We start from the raw sequence: 17,449 nt of genomic DNA, 5'->3' as shown, positions 1-17,449 counted from the left end.
GGCTTAGTTTCTTTCGTTCACGACGTGAATCTGTGCATTCTGGTCCTCGTATGAGGGCGTGGGTTCGAATCCCACTTCTGACACGATATGTTTTATGAAATTAACTGGAAGAGATGTAATTTATAAAACGTCCAAATTAGCAGTGACCACGTCAGGATAGCGGAGCGGTCTAAGGCGCCAGACTCAAGGGGGTCAGTTTCCTTCGCTCACAACGTGAATCTGTGTATTCTGGTCCTCGTATGAGGGCGTGGGTTCGAATCCCACTTCTGGCACGATATGTTTTATGAAATTAACTGGAAGAGATGTAATTTATAAAACATCCCAATTGAATGAATCCAAGTCAGGGTGGCCGAGAGGTCTAAGGCGCTACACTCAAGGGGCTTAGTTCCTTTCGTTCACGACGTGAATCTGTGTATTCTGGTCCTCGTATGAGGGCGTGGGATCGAATCCCACTTCTGACACGATATGTTTTGTGAAATTAACTGGAAGAGATGTAATTTATAAAACGTCCAAATTAGAAGTGACCACGTCAGGATAGCGGAGCGGTCTAAGGCGCCAGACTCAAGGGGGTCAGTTTCCTTCGTTCACGAAGTGAATCTGTGCATTCTGGTCCTCGTATGAGGGCGTGGGTTCGAATCCCACTTCTGACACGATATGTTTTATGAAATTAACTGGAAGAGATGTAATTTATAAAACGTCCAAATTAGAAGTGACCACGCCAGGATGGCGGAGCGGTCTAAGGCGCAAGACTCAAGGGGCGTGGTTTCTTTCGTTCACGACGTGAATCTGTGTATTCTAGTCATCGTATGAGGGCGTGGGTTCGAATCCCACTTCTGACACGATATGTTTTATGAAATTAACTGGAAGAGATGTAATTTATAAAACATCCCAATTGAATGAATCCAAGTCAGGGTGGCCGAGCGGTCTAAGGCGCTACACTCAAGGGGCTTAGTTTCTTTCGTTCACGAAGTGAATCTGTGTATTCTGGTCCTCGTATGAGGGCGTGGGTTCGAATCCCACTTCTGACACGATATGTTTTATGAAATTAACTGGAAGAGATTTAATTTATAAAACGTCCAAATTAGAAGTGACCACGCCAGGATGGCGGAGCGGTCTAAGGCGCAAGACTCAAGGGGCGTAGTTTCTTTCGTTCACGACGTGAATCTGTGCATTCTGGTCCTCGTATGAGGGCGTGGGTTCGATTCCCACTTCTGACACGATATGTTTTATGAAATTAACTGGAAGAGATGTAATTTATAAAACGTCCAAATTAGAAGTGACCACGCCAGGATGGCGGAGCGGTCTAAGGCGCAAGACTCAAGGGGCGTGGTTTCTTTCGTTCACGACGTGAATCTGTGTATTCTGGTCATCGTATGAGGGCGTGGGTTCGAATCCCACTTCTGACACGATATGTTTTATGAAATTAACTGGAAGAGATGTAATTTATAAAACATCCCAATTGAATGAATCCAAGTCAGGGTGGCCGAGCGGTCTAAGGCGCTACACTCAAGGGGCTTAGTTTCTTTCGTTCACGAAGTGAATCTGTGTATTCTGGTCCTCGTATGAGGGCGTGGGTTCGAATCCCACTTCTGACACGATATGTTTTATGAAATTAACTGGAAGAGATTTAATTTATAAAACGTCCAAATTAGAAGTGACCACGCCAGGATGGCGGAGCGGTCTAAAGCGCAAGACTCAAGGGGCGTAGTTTCTTTCGTTCACGACGTGAATCTGTGTATTCTGGTCATCGTATGAGGGCGTGGGTTCGAATCCCACTTCTGACACGATATGTTTTATGAAATTAACTGGAAGAGATGTAATTTATAAAACATCCCAATTGAATGAATCCAAGTCAGGGTGGCCGAGCGGTCTAAGGCGCTACACTCAAGGGGCTTAGTTTCTTTCGTTCACGAAGTGAATCTGTGTATTCTGGTCCTCGTATGAGGGCGTGGGTTCGAATCCCACTTCTGACACGATATGTTTTATGAAATTAACTGGAAGAGATTTAATTTATAAAACGTCCAAATTAGAAGTGAACACGCCAGGATGGCGGAGCGGTCTAAGGCGCAAGACTCAAGGGGCGTAGTTTCTTTCGTTCACAACGTGAATCTGTGCATTCTGGTCCTCGTATGAGGGCGTGGGTTCGAATCCCACTTCTGACACGATATGTTTTATGAAATTAACTGGAAAAGATGTAATTTATAAAACATCCCAATTGAATGAATGCAAGTCAGGGTGGCCGAGCGGTCTAAGGCGCTACACTCAAGGGGCGTAGTTTCTTTCGTTCACAACGTGAATCTGTGTATTCTGGTCCTCGTATGAGGGCGTGGGTTCGAATCCCACTTCTGACACGATATGTTTTATGAAATTAACTGGAAGAGATGTAATTTATAAAACGTCCAAATTAGAAGTGACCACGCCAGGATGGCGGAGCGGTCTAAGGCGCAAGACTCAAGGGGCGTGGTTTCTTTCGTTCACGACGTGAATCTGTGTATTCTGGTCATCGTATGAGGGCGTGGGTTCGAATCCCACTTCTGACACGATATGTTTTATGAAATTAACTGGAAGAGATGTAATTTATAAAACGTCCAAATTAGAAGTGACCACGCCAGGATGGCGGAGCGGTCTAAGGCGCAATACTCAAGGGGCGTGGTTTCTTTCGTTCACGACGTGAATCTGTGTATTCTAGTCATCGTATGAGGGCGTGGGTTCGAATCCCACTTCTGACACGATATGTTTTATGAAATTAACTGGAAGAGATGTAATTTATAAAACATCCCAATTGAATGAATCCAAGTCAGGGTGGCCGAGCGGTCTAAGGCGCTACACTCAAGGGGCTTAGTTTCTTTCGTTCACGAAGTGAATCTGTGTATTCTGGTCCTCGTATGAGGGCGTGGGTTCGAATCCCACTTCTGACACGATATGTTTTATGAAATTAACTGGAAGAGATTTAATTTATAAAACGTCCAAATTAGAAGTGACCACGCCAGGATGGCGGAGCGGTCTAAGGCGCAAGACTCAAGGGGCGTAGTTTCTTTCGTTCACGACGTGAATCTGTGCATTCTGGTCCTCGTATGAGGGCGTGGGTTCGAATCCCACTTCTGACACGATATGTTTTATGAAATTAACTGGAAGAGATGTAATTTATAAAACATCCCAATTGAATGAATCCAAGTCAGGGTGGCCTAGCGGTCTAAGGCGCAAGACTCAAGGGGCGTGGTTTCTTTCGTTCACGACGTGAATCTGTGTATTCTGGTCATCGTATGAGGGCGTGGGTTCGAATCCCACTTCTGACACGATATGTTTTATGAAATTAACTGGAAGAGATGTAATTTATAAAACATCCCAATTGAATGAATCCAAGTCAGGGTGGCCGAGCGGTCTAAGGCGCTACACTCAAGGGGCTTAGTTTCTTTCGTTCACGAAGTGAATCTGTGTATTCTGGTCCTCGTATGAGGGCGTGGGTTCGAATCCCACTTCTGACACGATATGTTTTATGAAATTAACTGGAAGAGATTTAATTTATAAAACGTCCAAATTAGAAGTGACCACGCCAGGATGGCGGAGCGGTCTAAAGCGCAAGACTCAAGGGGCGTAGTTTCTTTCGTTCACGACGTGAATCTGTGTATTCTGGTCATCGTATGAGAGCGTGGGTTCGAATCCCACTTCTGACACGATATGTTTTATGAAATTAACTGGAAGAGATGTAATTTATAAAACATCCCAATTGAATGAATCCAAGTCAGGGTGGCCGAGCGGTCTAAGGCGCTACACTCAAGGGGCTTAGTTTCTTTCGTTCACGAAGTGAATCTGTGTATTCTGGTCCTCGTATGAGGGCGTGGGTTCGAATCCCACTTCTGACACGATATGTTTTATGAAATTAACTGGAAGAGATTTAATTTATAAAACGTCCAAATTAGAAGTGAACACGCCAGGATGGCGGAGCGGTCTAAGGCGCAAGACTCAAGGGGCGTAGTTTCTTTCGTTCACAACGTGAATCTGTGCATTCTGGTCCTCGTATGAGGGCGTGGGTTCGAATCCCACTTCTGACACGATATGTTTTATGAAATTAACTGGAAAAGATGTAATTTATAAAACATCCCAATTGAATGAATGCAAGTCAGGGTGGCCGAGCGGTCTAAGGCGCTACACTCAAGGGGCGTAGTTTCTTTCGTTCACAACGTGAATCTGTGTATTCTGGTCCTCGTATGAGGGCGTGGGTTCGAATCCCACTTCTGACACGATATGTTTTATGAAATTAAATGGAAGAGATGTAATTTATAAAACGTCCAAATTAGAAGTGACCACGCCAGGATGGCGGAGCGGTCTAAGGCGCAAGACTCAAGGGGCGTGGTTTCTTTCGTTCACGACGTGAATCTGTGTATTCTGGTCATCGTATGAGGGCGTGGGTTCGAATCCCACTTCTGACACGATATGTTTTATGAAATTAACTGGAAGAGATGTAATTTATAAAACATCCCAATTGAATGAATCCAAGTCAGGGTGGCCGAGCGGTCTAAGGCACTACACTCAAGGGGCTTAGTTTCTTTCGTTCACGAAGTGAATCTGTGTATTCTGGTCCTCGTATGAGGGCGTGGGTTCGAATCCCACTTCTGACACGATATGTTTTATGAAATTAACTGGAAGAGATTTAATTTATAAAACGTCCAAATTAGAAGTGACCACGCCAGGATGGCGGAGCGGTCTAAAGCGCAAGACTCAAGGGGCGTAGTTTCTTTCGTTCACGACGTGAATCTGTGTATTCTGGTCATCGTATGAGGGCGTGGGTTCGAATCCCACTTCTGACACGATATGTTTTATGAAATTAACTGGAAGAGATGTAATTTATAAAACATCCCAATTGAATGAATCCAAGTCAGGGTGGCCGAGCGGTCTAAGGCGCTACACTCAAGGGGCTTAGTTTCTTTCGTTCACGAAGTGAATCTGTGTATTCTGGTCCTCGTATGAGGGCGTGGGTTCGAATCCCACTTCTGACACGATATGTTTTATGAAATTAACTGGAAGAGATTTAATTTATAAAACGTCCAAATTAGAAGTGACCACGCCAGGATGGCGGAGCGGTCTAAAGCGCAAGACTCAAGGGGCGTAGTTTCTTTCGTTCACGACGTGAATCTGTGTATTCTGGTCATCGTATGAGGGCGTGGGTTCGAATCCCACTTCTGACACGATATGTTTTATGAAATTAACTGGAAGAGATGTAATTTATAAAACATCCCAATTGAATGAATCCAAGTCAGGGTGGCCGAGCGGTCTAAGGCGCTACACTCAAGGGGCTTAGTTTCTTTCGTTCACGAAGTGAATCTGTGTATTCTGGTCCTCGTATGAGGGCGTGGGTTCGAATCCCACTTCTGACACGATATGTTTTATGAAATTAACTGGAAAAGATGTAATTTATAAAACATCCCAATTGAATGAATGCAAGTCAGGGTGGCCGAGCGGTCTAAGGCGCTACACTCAAGGGGCGTAGTTTCTTTCGTTCACAACGTGAATCTGTGTATTCTGGTCCTCGTATGAGGGCGTGGGTTCGAATCCCACTTCTGACACGATATGTTTTATGAAATTAAATGGAAGAGATGTAATTTATAAAACGTCCAAATTAGAAGTGACCACGCCAGGATGGCGGAGCGGTCTAAGGCGCAAGACTCAAGGGGCGTGGTTTCTTTCGTTCACGACGTGAATCTGTGTATTCTGGTCATCGTATGAGGGCGTGGGTTCGAATCCCACTTCTGACACGATATGTTTTATGAAATTAACTGGAAGAGATGTAATTTATAAAACATCCCAATTGAATGAATCCAAGTCAGGGTGGCCGAGCGGTCTAAGGCACTACACTCAAGGGGCTTAGTTTCTTTCGTTCACGAAGTGAATCTGTGTATTCTGGTCCTCGTATGAGGGCGTGGGTTCGAATCCCACTTCTGACACGATATGTTTTATGAAATTAACTGGAAGAGATTTAATTTATAAAACGTCCAAATTAGAAGTGACCACGCCAGGATGGCGGAGCGGTCTAAAGCGCAAGACTCAAGGGGCGTAGTTTCTTTCGTTCACGACGTGAATCTGTGTATTCTGGTCATCGTATGAGGGCGTGGGTTCGAATCCCACTTCTGACACGATATGTTTTATGAAATTAACTGGAAGAGATGTAATTTATAAAACATCCCAATTGAATGAATCCAAGTCAGGGTGGCCGAGCGGTCTAAGGCGCTACACTCAAGGGGCTTAGTTTCTTTCGTTCACGAAGTGAATCTGTGTATTCTGGTCCTCGTATGAGGGCGTGGGTTCGAATCCCACTTCTGACACGATATGTTTTATGAAATTAACTGGAAGAGATTTAATTTATAAAACGTCCAAATTAGAAGTGACCACGCCAGGATGGCGGAGCGGTCTAAAGCGCAAGACTCAAGGGGCGTAGTTTCTTTCGTTCACGACGTGAATCTGTGTATTCTGGTCATCGTATGAGGGCGTGGGTTCGAATCCCACTTCTGACACGATATGTTTTATGAAATTAACTGGAAGAGATGTAATTTATAAAACATCCCAATTGAATGAATCCAAGTCAGGGTGGCCGAGCGGTCTAAGGCGCTACACTCAAGGGGCTTAGTTTCTTTCGTTCACGAAGTGAATCTGTGTATTCTGGTCCTCGTATGAGGGCGTGGGTTCGAATCCCACTTCTGACACGATATGTTTTATGAAATTAACTGGAAGAGATTTAATTTATAAAACGTCCAAATTAGAAGTGAACACGCCAGGATGGCGGAGCGGTCTAAGGCGCAAGACTCAAGGGGCGTAGTTTCTTTCGTTCACAACGTGAATCTGTGCATTCTGGTCCTCGTATGAGGGCGTGGGTTCGAATCCCACTTCTGACACGATATGTTTTATGAAATTAACTGGAAAAGATGTAATTTATAAAACATCCCAATTGAATGAATGCAAGTCAGGGTGGCCGAGCGGTCTAAGGCGCTACACTCAAGGGGCTTAGTTTCTTTCGTTCACGAAGTGAATCTGTGTATTCTGGTCCTCGTATGAGGGCGTGGGTTCGAATCCCACTTCTGACACGATATGTTTTATGAAATTAACTGGAAGAGATTTAATTTATAAAACGTCCAAATTAGAAGTGAACACGCCAGGATGGCGGAGCGGTCTAAGGCGCAAGACTCAAGGGGCGTAGTTTCTTTCGTTCACAACGTGAATCTGTGCATTCTGGTCCTCGTATGAGGGCGTGGGTTCGAATCCCACTTCTGACACGATATGTTTTATGAAATTAACTGGAAAAGATGTAATTTATAAAACATCCCAATTGAATGAATGCAAGTCAGGGTGGCCGAGCGGTCTAAGGCGCTACACTCAAGGGGCGTAGTTTCTTTCGTTCACAACGTGAATCTGTGTATTCTGGTCCTCGTATGAGGGCGTGGGTTCGAATCCCACTTCTGACACGATATGTTTTATGAAATTAACTGGAAGAGATGTAATTTATAAAACGTCCAAATTAGAAGTGACCACGCCAGGATGGCGGAGCGGTCTAAGGCGCAATACTCAAGGGGCGTAGTTTCTTTCGTTCACAACCTGAATCTGTTTATTCTGGTCCTCGCATGAGGGCGTGGGTTCGAATCCCACTTCTGACACGATATGTTTTATGAAATTAACTGGAAGAGATGTAATTTATAAAACGTCCAAATTAGAAGTGACCACGCCAGGATGGCGGAGCGGTCTAAGGCGCAAGACTCAAGGGGCGTAGTTTCTTTCGTTCACGACGTGAATCTGTGCATTCTGGTCATCGTATGAGGGCGTGGGTTCGAATCCCACTTCTGACACGATATGTTTTATGAAATTAACTGGAAGAGATGTAATTTATAAAACATCCCAATTGAATGAATCCAAGTCAGGGTGGCCCAGCGGTCTAAGGCGCTACACTCGATGGGCTTAGTTTCTTTCGTTCACGACGTGAATCTGTGCCTTCTGGTCCTCGTATGAGGGCGTGGGTTCGAATCCCACTTCTGACACGATATGTTTTATGAAATTAACTGGAAGAGATGTAATTTATAAAACGTCCAAATTAGAAGTGACCACGTCAGGATAGCGGAGCGGTCTAAGGCGCCAGACTCAAGGGGGTCAGTTTCCTTCGTTCACAACGTGAATCTGTGTATTCTGGTCCTCGTATGAGGGCGTGGGTTCGAATCCCACTTCTGGCACGATATGTTTTATGAAATTAACTGGAAGAGATGTAATTTATAAAACATCCCAATTGAATGAATCCAAGTCAGGGTGGCCGAGAGGTCTAAGGCGCTACACTCAAGGGGCTTAGTTCCTTTCGTTCACGACGTGAATCTGTGTATTCTGGTCCTCGTATGAGGGCGTGGGTTCGAATCCCACTTCTGACACGATATGTTTTATGAAATTAACTGGAAGAGATGTAATTTATAAAACATCCCAATTGAATGAATCCAAGTCAGGGTGGCCGAGCGGTCTAAGGCGCTACACTCAAGTGGCTTAGTTTCTTTCGTTCACGACGTGAATCTGTGTATTCTGGTCCTCGTTTGAGGGCCTGGGTGCGAATCCCACTTCTGACACGATATGTTTTATGAAATTAACTGGAAGAGATGTAATTTATAAAACGTCCAAATTAGAAGTGACCACGCCAGGATGGCGGAGCGGTCTATGGCGCAAGACTCAAGGGGCGTAGTTTCTTTCGTTTACAACGTGAATCTGTTTATTCTGGTCCTCGCATGAGGGCGTGGGTTCGAATCCCACTTCTGACACGATATGTTTTATGAAATTAACTGGAAGAGATGTTATTTATAAAACATCCCAATTGAATGAATCCAAGTCAGGGTGGCCGAGAGGTCTAAGGCGCTACACTCAAGGGGCTTAGATCCTTTCGTTCACGACGTGAATCTGTGTATTCTGGTCCTCGTATGAGGGCGTGGGTTCGAATCCCACTTCTGACACGATATGTTTTGTGAAATTAACTGGAAGAGATGTAATTTATAAAACGTCCAAATTAGAAGTGACCACGTCAGGATAGGGGAGCGGTCTAAGGCGCCAGACTCAAGGGGGTCAGTTTCCTTCGTTCACAACGTGAATCTGTGTATTTCAGTCCTCGTTTGAGGGCCTGGGTTCGAATCCCACTTCTGACACGATATGTTTTATGAAATTAACTGGAAGAGATGTAATTTATAAAACGTCCAAATTAGAAGTGACCACGTCAGGATGGCGGAGCGGTCTAAGGCGCCAGACTCAAGGGGGTCAGTTTCCTTCGTTTACAACGTGAATCTGTGTATTCTGGTCCTCGTATGAGGGCGTGGGTTCGAATCCCACTTCTGACACGATATGTTTTTTGAAATTAACTGGAAGAGATGTAATTTATAAAACGTCCAAATTAGAAAAGACCACGTCAGGATAGCGGAGCGGTCTAAGGCGCCAGACTCAAGGGGGTCAGTTTCCTTCGTTCACAACGTGAATCTGTGTATTCTGGTCTTCGTATGAGGGCGTGGGTTCGAATCCCAGTTCTGGCACGATATGTTTTATGAAATTAACTGGAAGAGATGTAATTTATAAAACATCACAATTGAATGAATCCAAGTCAGGGTGGCCCAGCGGTCTAAGGCGCTACACTCGATGGGCTTAGTTTCTTTCGTTCACGACGTGAATCTGTGCATTCTGGTCCTCGTATGAGGGCGTGGGTTCGAATCCCACTTCTGACACGATATGTTTTATGAAATTAACTGGAAGAGATGTAATTTATAAAACATCCCAATTGAATGAATCCAAGTCAGGGTGGCCGAGTGGTCTAAGGCGCTACACTCAAGGGGCTTAGTTTCTTTCGTTCACGACGTGAATCTGTGTATTCTGGTCCTCGTATGAGGGCGTGGGTTCGAATCCCACTTCTGACACGGTATGTTGTAAGAAATTAACTGGAAGAGATGTAATTTATAAAACGTCCCAATTGAATGAATCCAAGTCAGGGTGGCCGAGCGGTCTAAGGCGCCAGACTCAAGGGGCTCAGTTTCCTTCGTTCACAACGTGAATCTGTGTATTCTATTCCTCGTATGAGTACCTGGGTTCGAATCCCACTTCTGGCACGATATGTTTTATGAAATTAACTGGAAGAGATGTACTTTATAAAACATCCCAATTGAATGAATCCAAGTCAGGGTGGCCGAGTGGTCTAAGGCGCCAGACTCAAGGGGCTTAGTTTCTTTCGTTCACAACGTGAATCTGTGTATTCTGGTCCTCGTATGAGGGCGTGGGTTCGAATCCCACTTCTGACACGATATGTTTTATGAAATTATTTGGAAGAGATGTAATTTATAAAACGTTCCAATTGAAGAATCCAAGTCAGGATGGCCGAGCGGTCTAAGGCGCCAGACTCAAGGGGCTCAGTTTCCTTCGTTCACAACGTGAATCTGTGTATTCTGGTCCTCGTATGAGGGCGTGGGTTCGAATCCCACTTCTGACACGGTATGTTGTAAGAAATTAACTGGAAGAGATGTAATTTATAAAACGTCCCAATTGAATGAATCCAAGTCAGGGTGGCCGAGCGGTCTAAGGCGCCAGACTCAAGGGGCTCAGTTTCCTTCGTTCACAACGCGAATCTGTGTATTCTATTCCTCGTATGAGTACCTGGGTTCGAATCCCACTTCTGGCACGATATGTTTTAAGAAATTAACTGGAAGAGATGTAATTAATTAAACGTCCAAATTACAACAGACCACGTCAGGATGGCCGAGCGGTCTAAGGCGCTAGACTCAAGGGGTTTAGTTTCTTTCGTTCACGACGTGAATCTGTGTATTTTGGTCCTCGTATGAGGGTGTGGGTTCGAATCCCACTTCTGATACGATATGTTTTATGAAAATAACTGGAAAAGATGTAAATTAAAACGTCCAAACTAGATAAAACCATGTCAGGATGGCCGAGTGGTCTAATGCGCCAGACTCGAAGGGCTTAGTTTCATTCCTTCCCGATGTGGTCTGTTTATTCTGGCCCTCGAATGAGGGCGTGGATTCAAATCCCAATTCTGACACGATATGTTTTATAAATTTAACTGGAAAAGATGTAATTTATAAAACGTCCAAAGAAAATGAGTCTACGTCAGGATGGCCGAGCGGTCTAAAACGCCAGACTCAAGGGACCTAGTTTCTTTCGTTCTCAACGTGAATCAGTGTATTCTGCTCCTCGTATGAGGGCGTGGGTTGGAATCCCACTTCTGACACGATATGTTTTATGAAATTAACTGAAAGAGATGTAATTTATAAAACGTCCAAATTAGAAGTGACCACGTCAGGATGGCGGAGGGGTCTAAGGCGCAAGACTCAAGGGGCGTAGTTTCTTTCGTTCACAACGTGAATCTGTGTATTCTGCTCCTCATATGAGGGCGTGGGTTCGAATCCCACTTCTGACACGATATGTTGCAGACTTTAGAAATCGCAAAATTAGAGGGCCAGGTGGCGCTTATATTGGGAACCAGGCGTATGTCTTCCAATGAAGTTAGACATGAAACTGTCAAAGAAAGTCTTAGTGTACCTGATAGTCCAGAATTTGGGGAGGAAATTAGTTCTCAAGAGCAGGGCAATGAAGGCTTTAAGTTGGTTGCTAAACGTAAACGAAAAAACGCAGATTCTCTTCTTGGTACTCCAACTACCTTTAGGGTAAATGCGGGAGGGATGAGCTGGACAGAAATTACGTTGAGTTTGGCGATATTAGCTTTCAAAGTTTTCATCCGAGTTGAACGTCAACGCTCTGTGCAAGCCAATCAGCAATAAGCTTGAGTCGTGACGTCATTTTCGACCATGCGTGTTCGGAAGAGAACGTCCGCAGGGTTTTTATTTAATCAGTTTTTAATCGAGTCAGTTACTAGTGCAAATCCCTGAGAAGGGCAACCCTCAGATTAGCAGTTCCCGTATGAGCGGATTCCATAATAGTGGTCCTCATATCAGCAGTTCCCTAAATAGCGGTTTCCCGAAATGGCAGTTTACCCGTTACAACAGTTACCGATACAGCGGTTCTCGTAAACACGGCGTACCATTACAGCGTGGCTAGGGGAAAGTCACAACTAAATGCTAAGCTAAACAACTCCACTTTGAGTCAAGATAAGAAGCACCTGAAAAATTCTGCCAAGACCACTATGACTTCCAACTTATCGCCTACTGGGAGGTCTGAGACCACGCCTAACAGTCCAGGTCAGAACAAACGGACAGTCTGGAGCCACGGCAATTTCTGCCAGCCACAAAGCTACCCCACTCTTTGATCAGGACGCTCTTCTTGCCTCGCTGGGTAAGATGATAAAAACAAAACTGGGTTCCGTGGTAGAGGAAAAGGTCTCAGCTATTAAAGACGAAATGGAATTGTGTATTAGAACCAAATTCTCTCTGCTTCAACTTGAATTGGAAAAACACTGTGAGCAATTGATTACAACGAAGGTTGAAGAGAAACTTAGTGACGTCCAGGCCACTTTCGACGAAATAGCCGCTGAATTCCAATCTACCCAATCTCAAATAGCACAACTACGGGAGGTATTGGCTAAACCACAGGCTGAGATGCAGAAACGATTTGAGGAACTCCAGACGCCGATTTCAGAAATGAAAAAACTCGCACTAAACTTGACGGCACCTGTGGCCAATAGATTACAATATTCATTAGTTGCGAAAGTTATATAAGAAGCCCGAGAAGTCCAAGATAAGTTGCTAAATGTCATGATATTTGGTGCTGCCAGGATGACCCATTTCTTGCAACCGATTGCCTGAATGAAGCACTGGACTTGACAGACGAACCGATTAAACTACTACATTGCACTCGGATGAAAGGGTCTGGCATCCCTCCTGTAAAATTGAGTCTCGAGAACCCCAACCAACGTAAATTGGTAGTCAGGAAGGCTAAATCCTTGAAAGATAAGGAGGGCTACCGCAGAGCCCAAAGGGAACGTAAAAAATACCGCGAGCGCCAAAAGGCGCGTCGAGGTGCACCACCGGCGGCAGAATAATGGTCCTTATATCAACGGAAGAATAAGAGGCGCGCAACTAGGAGGAGAAAATGTAAAATTAAAGTAATGACATTGCAAATGGGGCTACTGAATATGCAGGGGGGCGACTTTGAGAAGTATGGTGTGAGCTTTAAGAGCAAATGTACTATGATTCTCCCTGACGGAAACCTTCCTACGCGATGAGGAAATACCGTTCAGGAGTCTCTTAAATGAAAGCAAATAGGCCAGTGTTACTTCCACCATCAGGTCGGCCAAAGAGCTCCTCCTTACTCATCTCACCGCCATTAAGGCTAGATTAGAAGAGTGTGTTGAAACTCAAGTTGAAACCATTCGCCTGGCTCATGAGTGTCTTATTCTAAAGGCGGATGCATACATGGGTTTGGGAGCGGTAAACGGAACGGTAGCGGCAACGGCCAACGGAGCGCGTCAGCCGAAAACCATGCACACTTGTTTGGTTTGACGCAGCGCTAGCACCAGCGCCACCGATTTCCATAGATATAGGTGGCTTAGTTGGCACAAAATATAATGAAAACCAGTAGCAGACGAACACTTTGGAAAAATGGATACTCTGCATGTTTCAAATTATATAAATGTTCAAAACATTTCACATTTATGTCTCCTTCCAAATCCATATTATACACTTAATACCGACCGCATGTAAAATAATATATTCGTCTGCTTTCTAAAGAAACCACGTGATCATATCAACTGTCGTGATTGGATTGCGCTTCTCCGCCGTTCCGTTCCCTTCGGCGAAAATAGAAAAATATCCTATTTTCGTCAAGGCTCACGAGCGGCAAGCGGAACACAGCGCGGCACGAACCGAGATGGTTTAGCGCATGCGCACCGGCGACAACGGAGAGCGGCAACGGCTCAGCGGCGTATGTGTGCATCCGCCTTAACTCATGTTGTACCAACAGTTCTCCCTATATTGCTACTTGCTAGTGCGCAGCGCCTCCTCTCACTCCATTGGCAGAACAATAATAATACTAAAAAAATCATTGTATCATTACCATTCAACTATTTTAATACTTTATTTCACTTTGTATATAATCTGGTTAATTTTACCTTACAAATGTTCAACAAATTGTAACGGTATGTACAATTGCTTGCGAGCCAGTAGTGGCTCCTCCCTGTTTCAAAACGGATCTCCATATAGAAAGCAAATAAAGATTCATTAAATGCAGGAAAACTTTTCAGGCGCTATTACAGAAATTAAATGAATAGTTGTAAAACCTTTAATTTGAGGGATCCATTCAATTCAGTTCTGTTAAATCTCGCTACAAAAGTTAGAAAACAATGAAAGTTATGGCGTCTGCTAGTGATTACGCAGTCATGTTTAATCATCAATCAAACAATGGCTGGTCTCCAACCGTACAATTTTGAGGATTACCTTGAAATGTTTCTTATTTACGGGGAATGTCAGAGAAACGCAAGGTTGGCTTCTAGGACCTTTGCAGAAAGGTTTCCCAACCGACCACATCCGGAACATCGCGTGATTTTAAATTTGAGAGAGGCTCGGTGATTTCACACAATGTCCCATTGCGAGATCGACATCTTGAGCCACGTGTACAAAGGGTTGGACGTTGGGTGGCCAGACGAATTTAAGTAATGAGTCGTATTGCGGAAAATCCCCATACTAGTTCAAGGGCCATCGGAGCAGAATCAAATTGTTCCCATACGGAGGTATTAAGAATTCTGCATGGAGAGGTATTTCATCCTTACAAAAGCCACCTTCACTAACGCATCAAACCACAAGATTATGGGCCACGTGTTGACTTTTGCAGGTGGGTAATGAATCAAGTTGAACTTGATGGCGATTTTTTTACGCCACGTTCTTTCAAGTGATGAGTGCACATTTTACCGGGACGGTACAGTTAACCGTCACAACATGCACTTCTGGTCGATGGAACACCCCCATTGGCTAAGACCGCACCATCATCAAGAAAACTGGAGAATTAACGTTTGGTGTGGATTGCTTGGTGACCGAGTGATTGAACCTTTTTTTTTGAAGAGAATCTGAACGGAGAGCGTTATGTGAATCTGTTAATTACCGTGGTTTCTGATGTGATAGATGATCTTCCCCTAGCAGATCGAAGTCTTGTCTGGTACCAGCACGATGATGCACCACAACATTTTGCACGCGTTTCTCGCAATTGGCTTGACGCCGAATTCGGTCCTCGATGGATAGGTCGGGGTGGTCCAGTCGCTTGGTCACCGCGTACGCCAGACTTAACGCCGCTGGATTTCTTCTTTTGGGGGTATGTTCAAAGTTTTGTGTATGCCACCGAACCAGTCACATTGGACAACCTTCGAGCTCGAATCCAACAGGCTGCTGCCCTTGTTTCGCCCGATATGCTAGCTCGCAAAAGAGAAAACTGGGCAATACGCTGTCGCCAATGTGTGAATGTCGACGGACGGACTTTCGAATAATTTATGTTAGAAACAGTTTGTTATTTCATTATGCACAATTAAAATGTCGGTGGCATACACTGCTTAGCTGTTTTCAGTCAAAGATTGCGACTTCTCTTTTATTTTCTGTAATAGCGCCTGTAAATGCCTTACCATTTTTAGCTGCATTGCACCAATGCTTTCGGAGCAGCATCTTGACTGGACGCCGGCGAAGGCTTCCACCCTGAATAATTATGAGCCCATGAGCGCCTTAAAAAAAAGTCAAAATTTCCATGAAAACACGATCGACGAACCATCAGTTTTTCTAAGACACCCAAAAACAAAGATAGCAATTATTATTCTACAATACCATAAAAGAAGGTTTTCCAAGATAGTACGTACGTTTGATGGAAGTACTATAATATAGAAATTTTGCAACTATAGTAAGTGTAATGAATATGACATCAGTTATTTAAACTTTTAAAATAAATTGTAATAACGCGTGGTTCTGAATTATCTAGAGAACTATAACGCATTGAATTTCGTTTTGAGAACCTTCAGAGCAGGTGTAATTTTGGAAATAACTGGTTGAAAAAGTAAGTATATTAGTAGTACAGAATAATATTGGAAGTTGGGAGAATATTCCATAAATTGTGTAATTCCGAAGTATCCAGTAGTATTTAGAATTATTCCGTAATATTTGGAAATATCACGTAAAGGGCCACTCGCAAAGAAGCTTTAAGCTCAAACTTATTGCTGATAGGACAGAATGCAGTTCCCACTTCCAATTTACTCGATAAGCCTCTGCTTTACGCCGTCAGCTTCAGCTTTCGCGAATTCGTTCACATAAACGCTAGTTTGGTGGCGATGATTCTTGAATCTAATCACTAGCATCAAGAAAATAGAGGACGAACACAGGGAGTGCATCCAAAACTTATAAATTCGTTACATGAAAAATAGGATTTTATAGGAGAATAACTGTGTTTTTATAGGCAAATATTGAAATAAAAATGCTTATATATAATATTATTTTGGCGTAAATTTTATGTGGAAAAATCTCATAAGAAAAAATACTATACTTTAAAAGGAGGAACCTAATTAAAATATAATTTAGAAAAAATCCAAGCAAGCAAAGAAAGCCCGAAATTTCGGTGTCTAGTCAAATGTGATCGCGATAAAAGAGCTAAATAATGATAAATTTGATGCTAAACCATAGGAAAACTTTGACATAGTCAAAAAATATCGGATATTTTAGGACCTTTCCTGAAATTATAGGATAATATAGGACATGGTCAAATAAATATGATTTAAATAGGAATTGTGATTTAAATAGGAATTGTGAGAAGATGGAAATCGAGGTAAAGTTTTGCTTTTATTGTTAAAAAGGAAAAAAAGCTAAACCAAAATTTTCTATTTATTTCGCTCTCTATTCAACTTTTAAAGCCTTTTCGGTAACTTTATTTTAGAGACATGTTACCCACACAAGCACGAAAAGTTCGCTTCTGTGCGTTTTAGTAGACGACAAAAGATAACGCTGATCAGCTATATATCTAGCAGCGATAGATCGAGGCTGACTCCGACAATCAGCCTCTGCTGCCCGAGTACGCCCGTATGAAGCCCGCCTAAGCTCTTTTGAGAACAGTCATAGAAGACGCCGAGAGTGTACTCCGCCTACTCTCTCAGCAATCAGCTTGAGCTAAAAGCGCCTTTGCGAACGGGCCTTGGCTTTACGGGATAGCATAGTAGGTTTTTACCCCATTATGCGGAGATAGTAGCTCCTTTGTACCGTCTTAAGCGTAAGAACATCCAATGGGTCTGGAGTGAGCAATGTGAAGAAGCCTTCTTAAAATTAAAAGCAGCTATAGTACATGCGAATGAGCATCCTGTTTACCATTATGATTCCAGTAAACATACGTACCTAGCAACATTGCTTTGGGCGCTATGCTTAGTCAAAAAGACGGAAAGGTAGAATATCCTATAGCTTACGCTTCTACCCTGCTTAATGCAGCGGAAAAGAATTATTCGACATATGAGAAAGAATGCTTAGCCATATTTTGTGCT

General features: G+C 43.6%; 2 non-coding genes across 2 annotated transcripts; both read left to right on the top strand.

The window, feature by feature from the left end:
- Positions 1 to 10,167: 10,167 nt before the first annotated feature.
- Positions 10,168 to 10,289, top strand: TRNAL-CAA (transfer RNA leucine (anticodon CAA)). Its single transcript has 2 exons — positions 10,168 to 10,205; positions 10,244 to 10,289. It is a non-coding gene; the product is annotated as a tRNA-Leu (tRNA).
- A 66-nt stretch (positions 10,290 to 10,355) lies between these two features.
- Positions 10,356 to 10,477, top strand: TRNAL-CAA (transfer RNA leucine (anticodon CAA)). The gene is made up of 2 exons: positions 10,356 to 10,393; positions 10,432 to 10,477. It is a non-coding gene; the product is annotated as a tRNA-Leu (tRNA).
- Positions 10,478 to 17,449: the final 6,972 nt, after the last annotated feature.

The sequence above is a fragment of the Phalangium opilio genome, unplaced genomic scaffold (genome assembly GCF_054372755.1).
Source record: "Phalangium opilio isolate 3A_F unplaced genomic scaffold, DU_Popi_V2 ptg000061l_1, whole genome shotgun sequence".
Classification (NCBI taxonomy): Eukaryota; Metazoa; Arthropoda; class Arachnida; order Opiliones; family Phalangiidae; genus Phalangium; species Phalangium opilio.
Note: the sequence above shows the minus strand (reverse complement) of the source record. Positions and strands in the feature narration are given on the sequence as shown.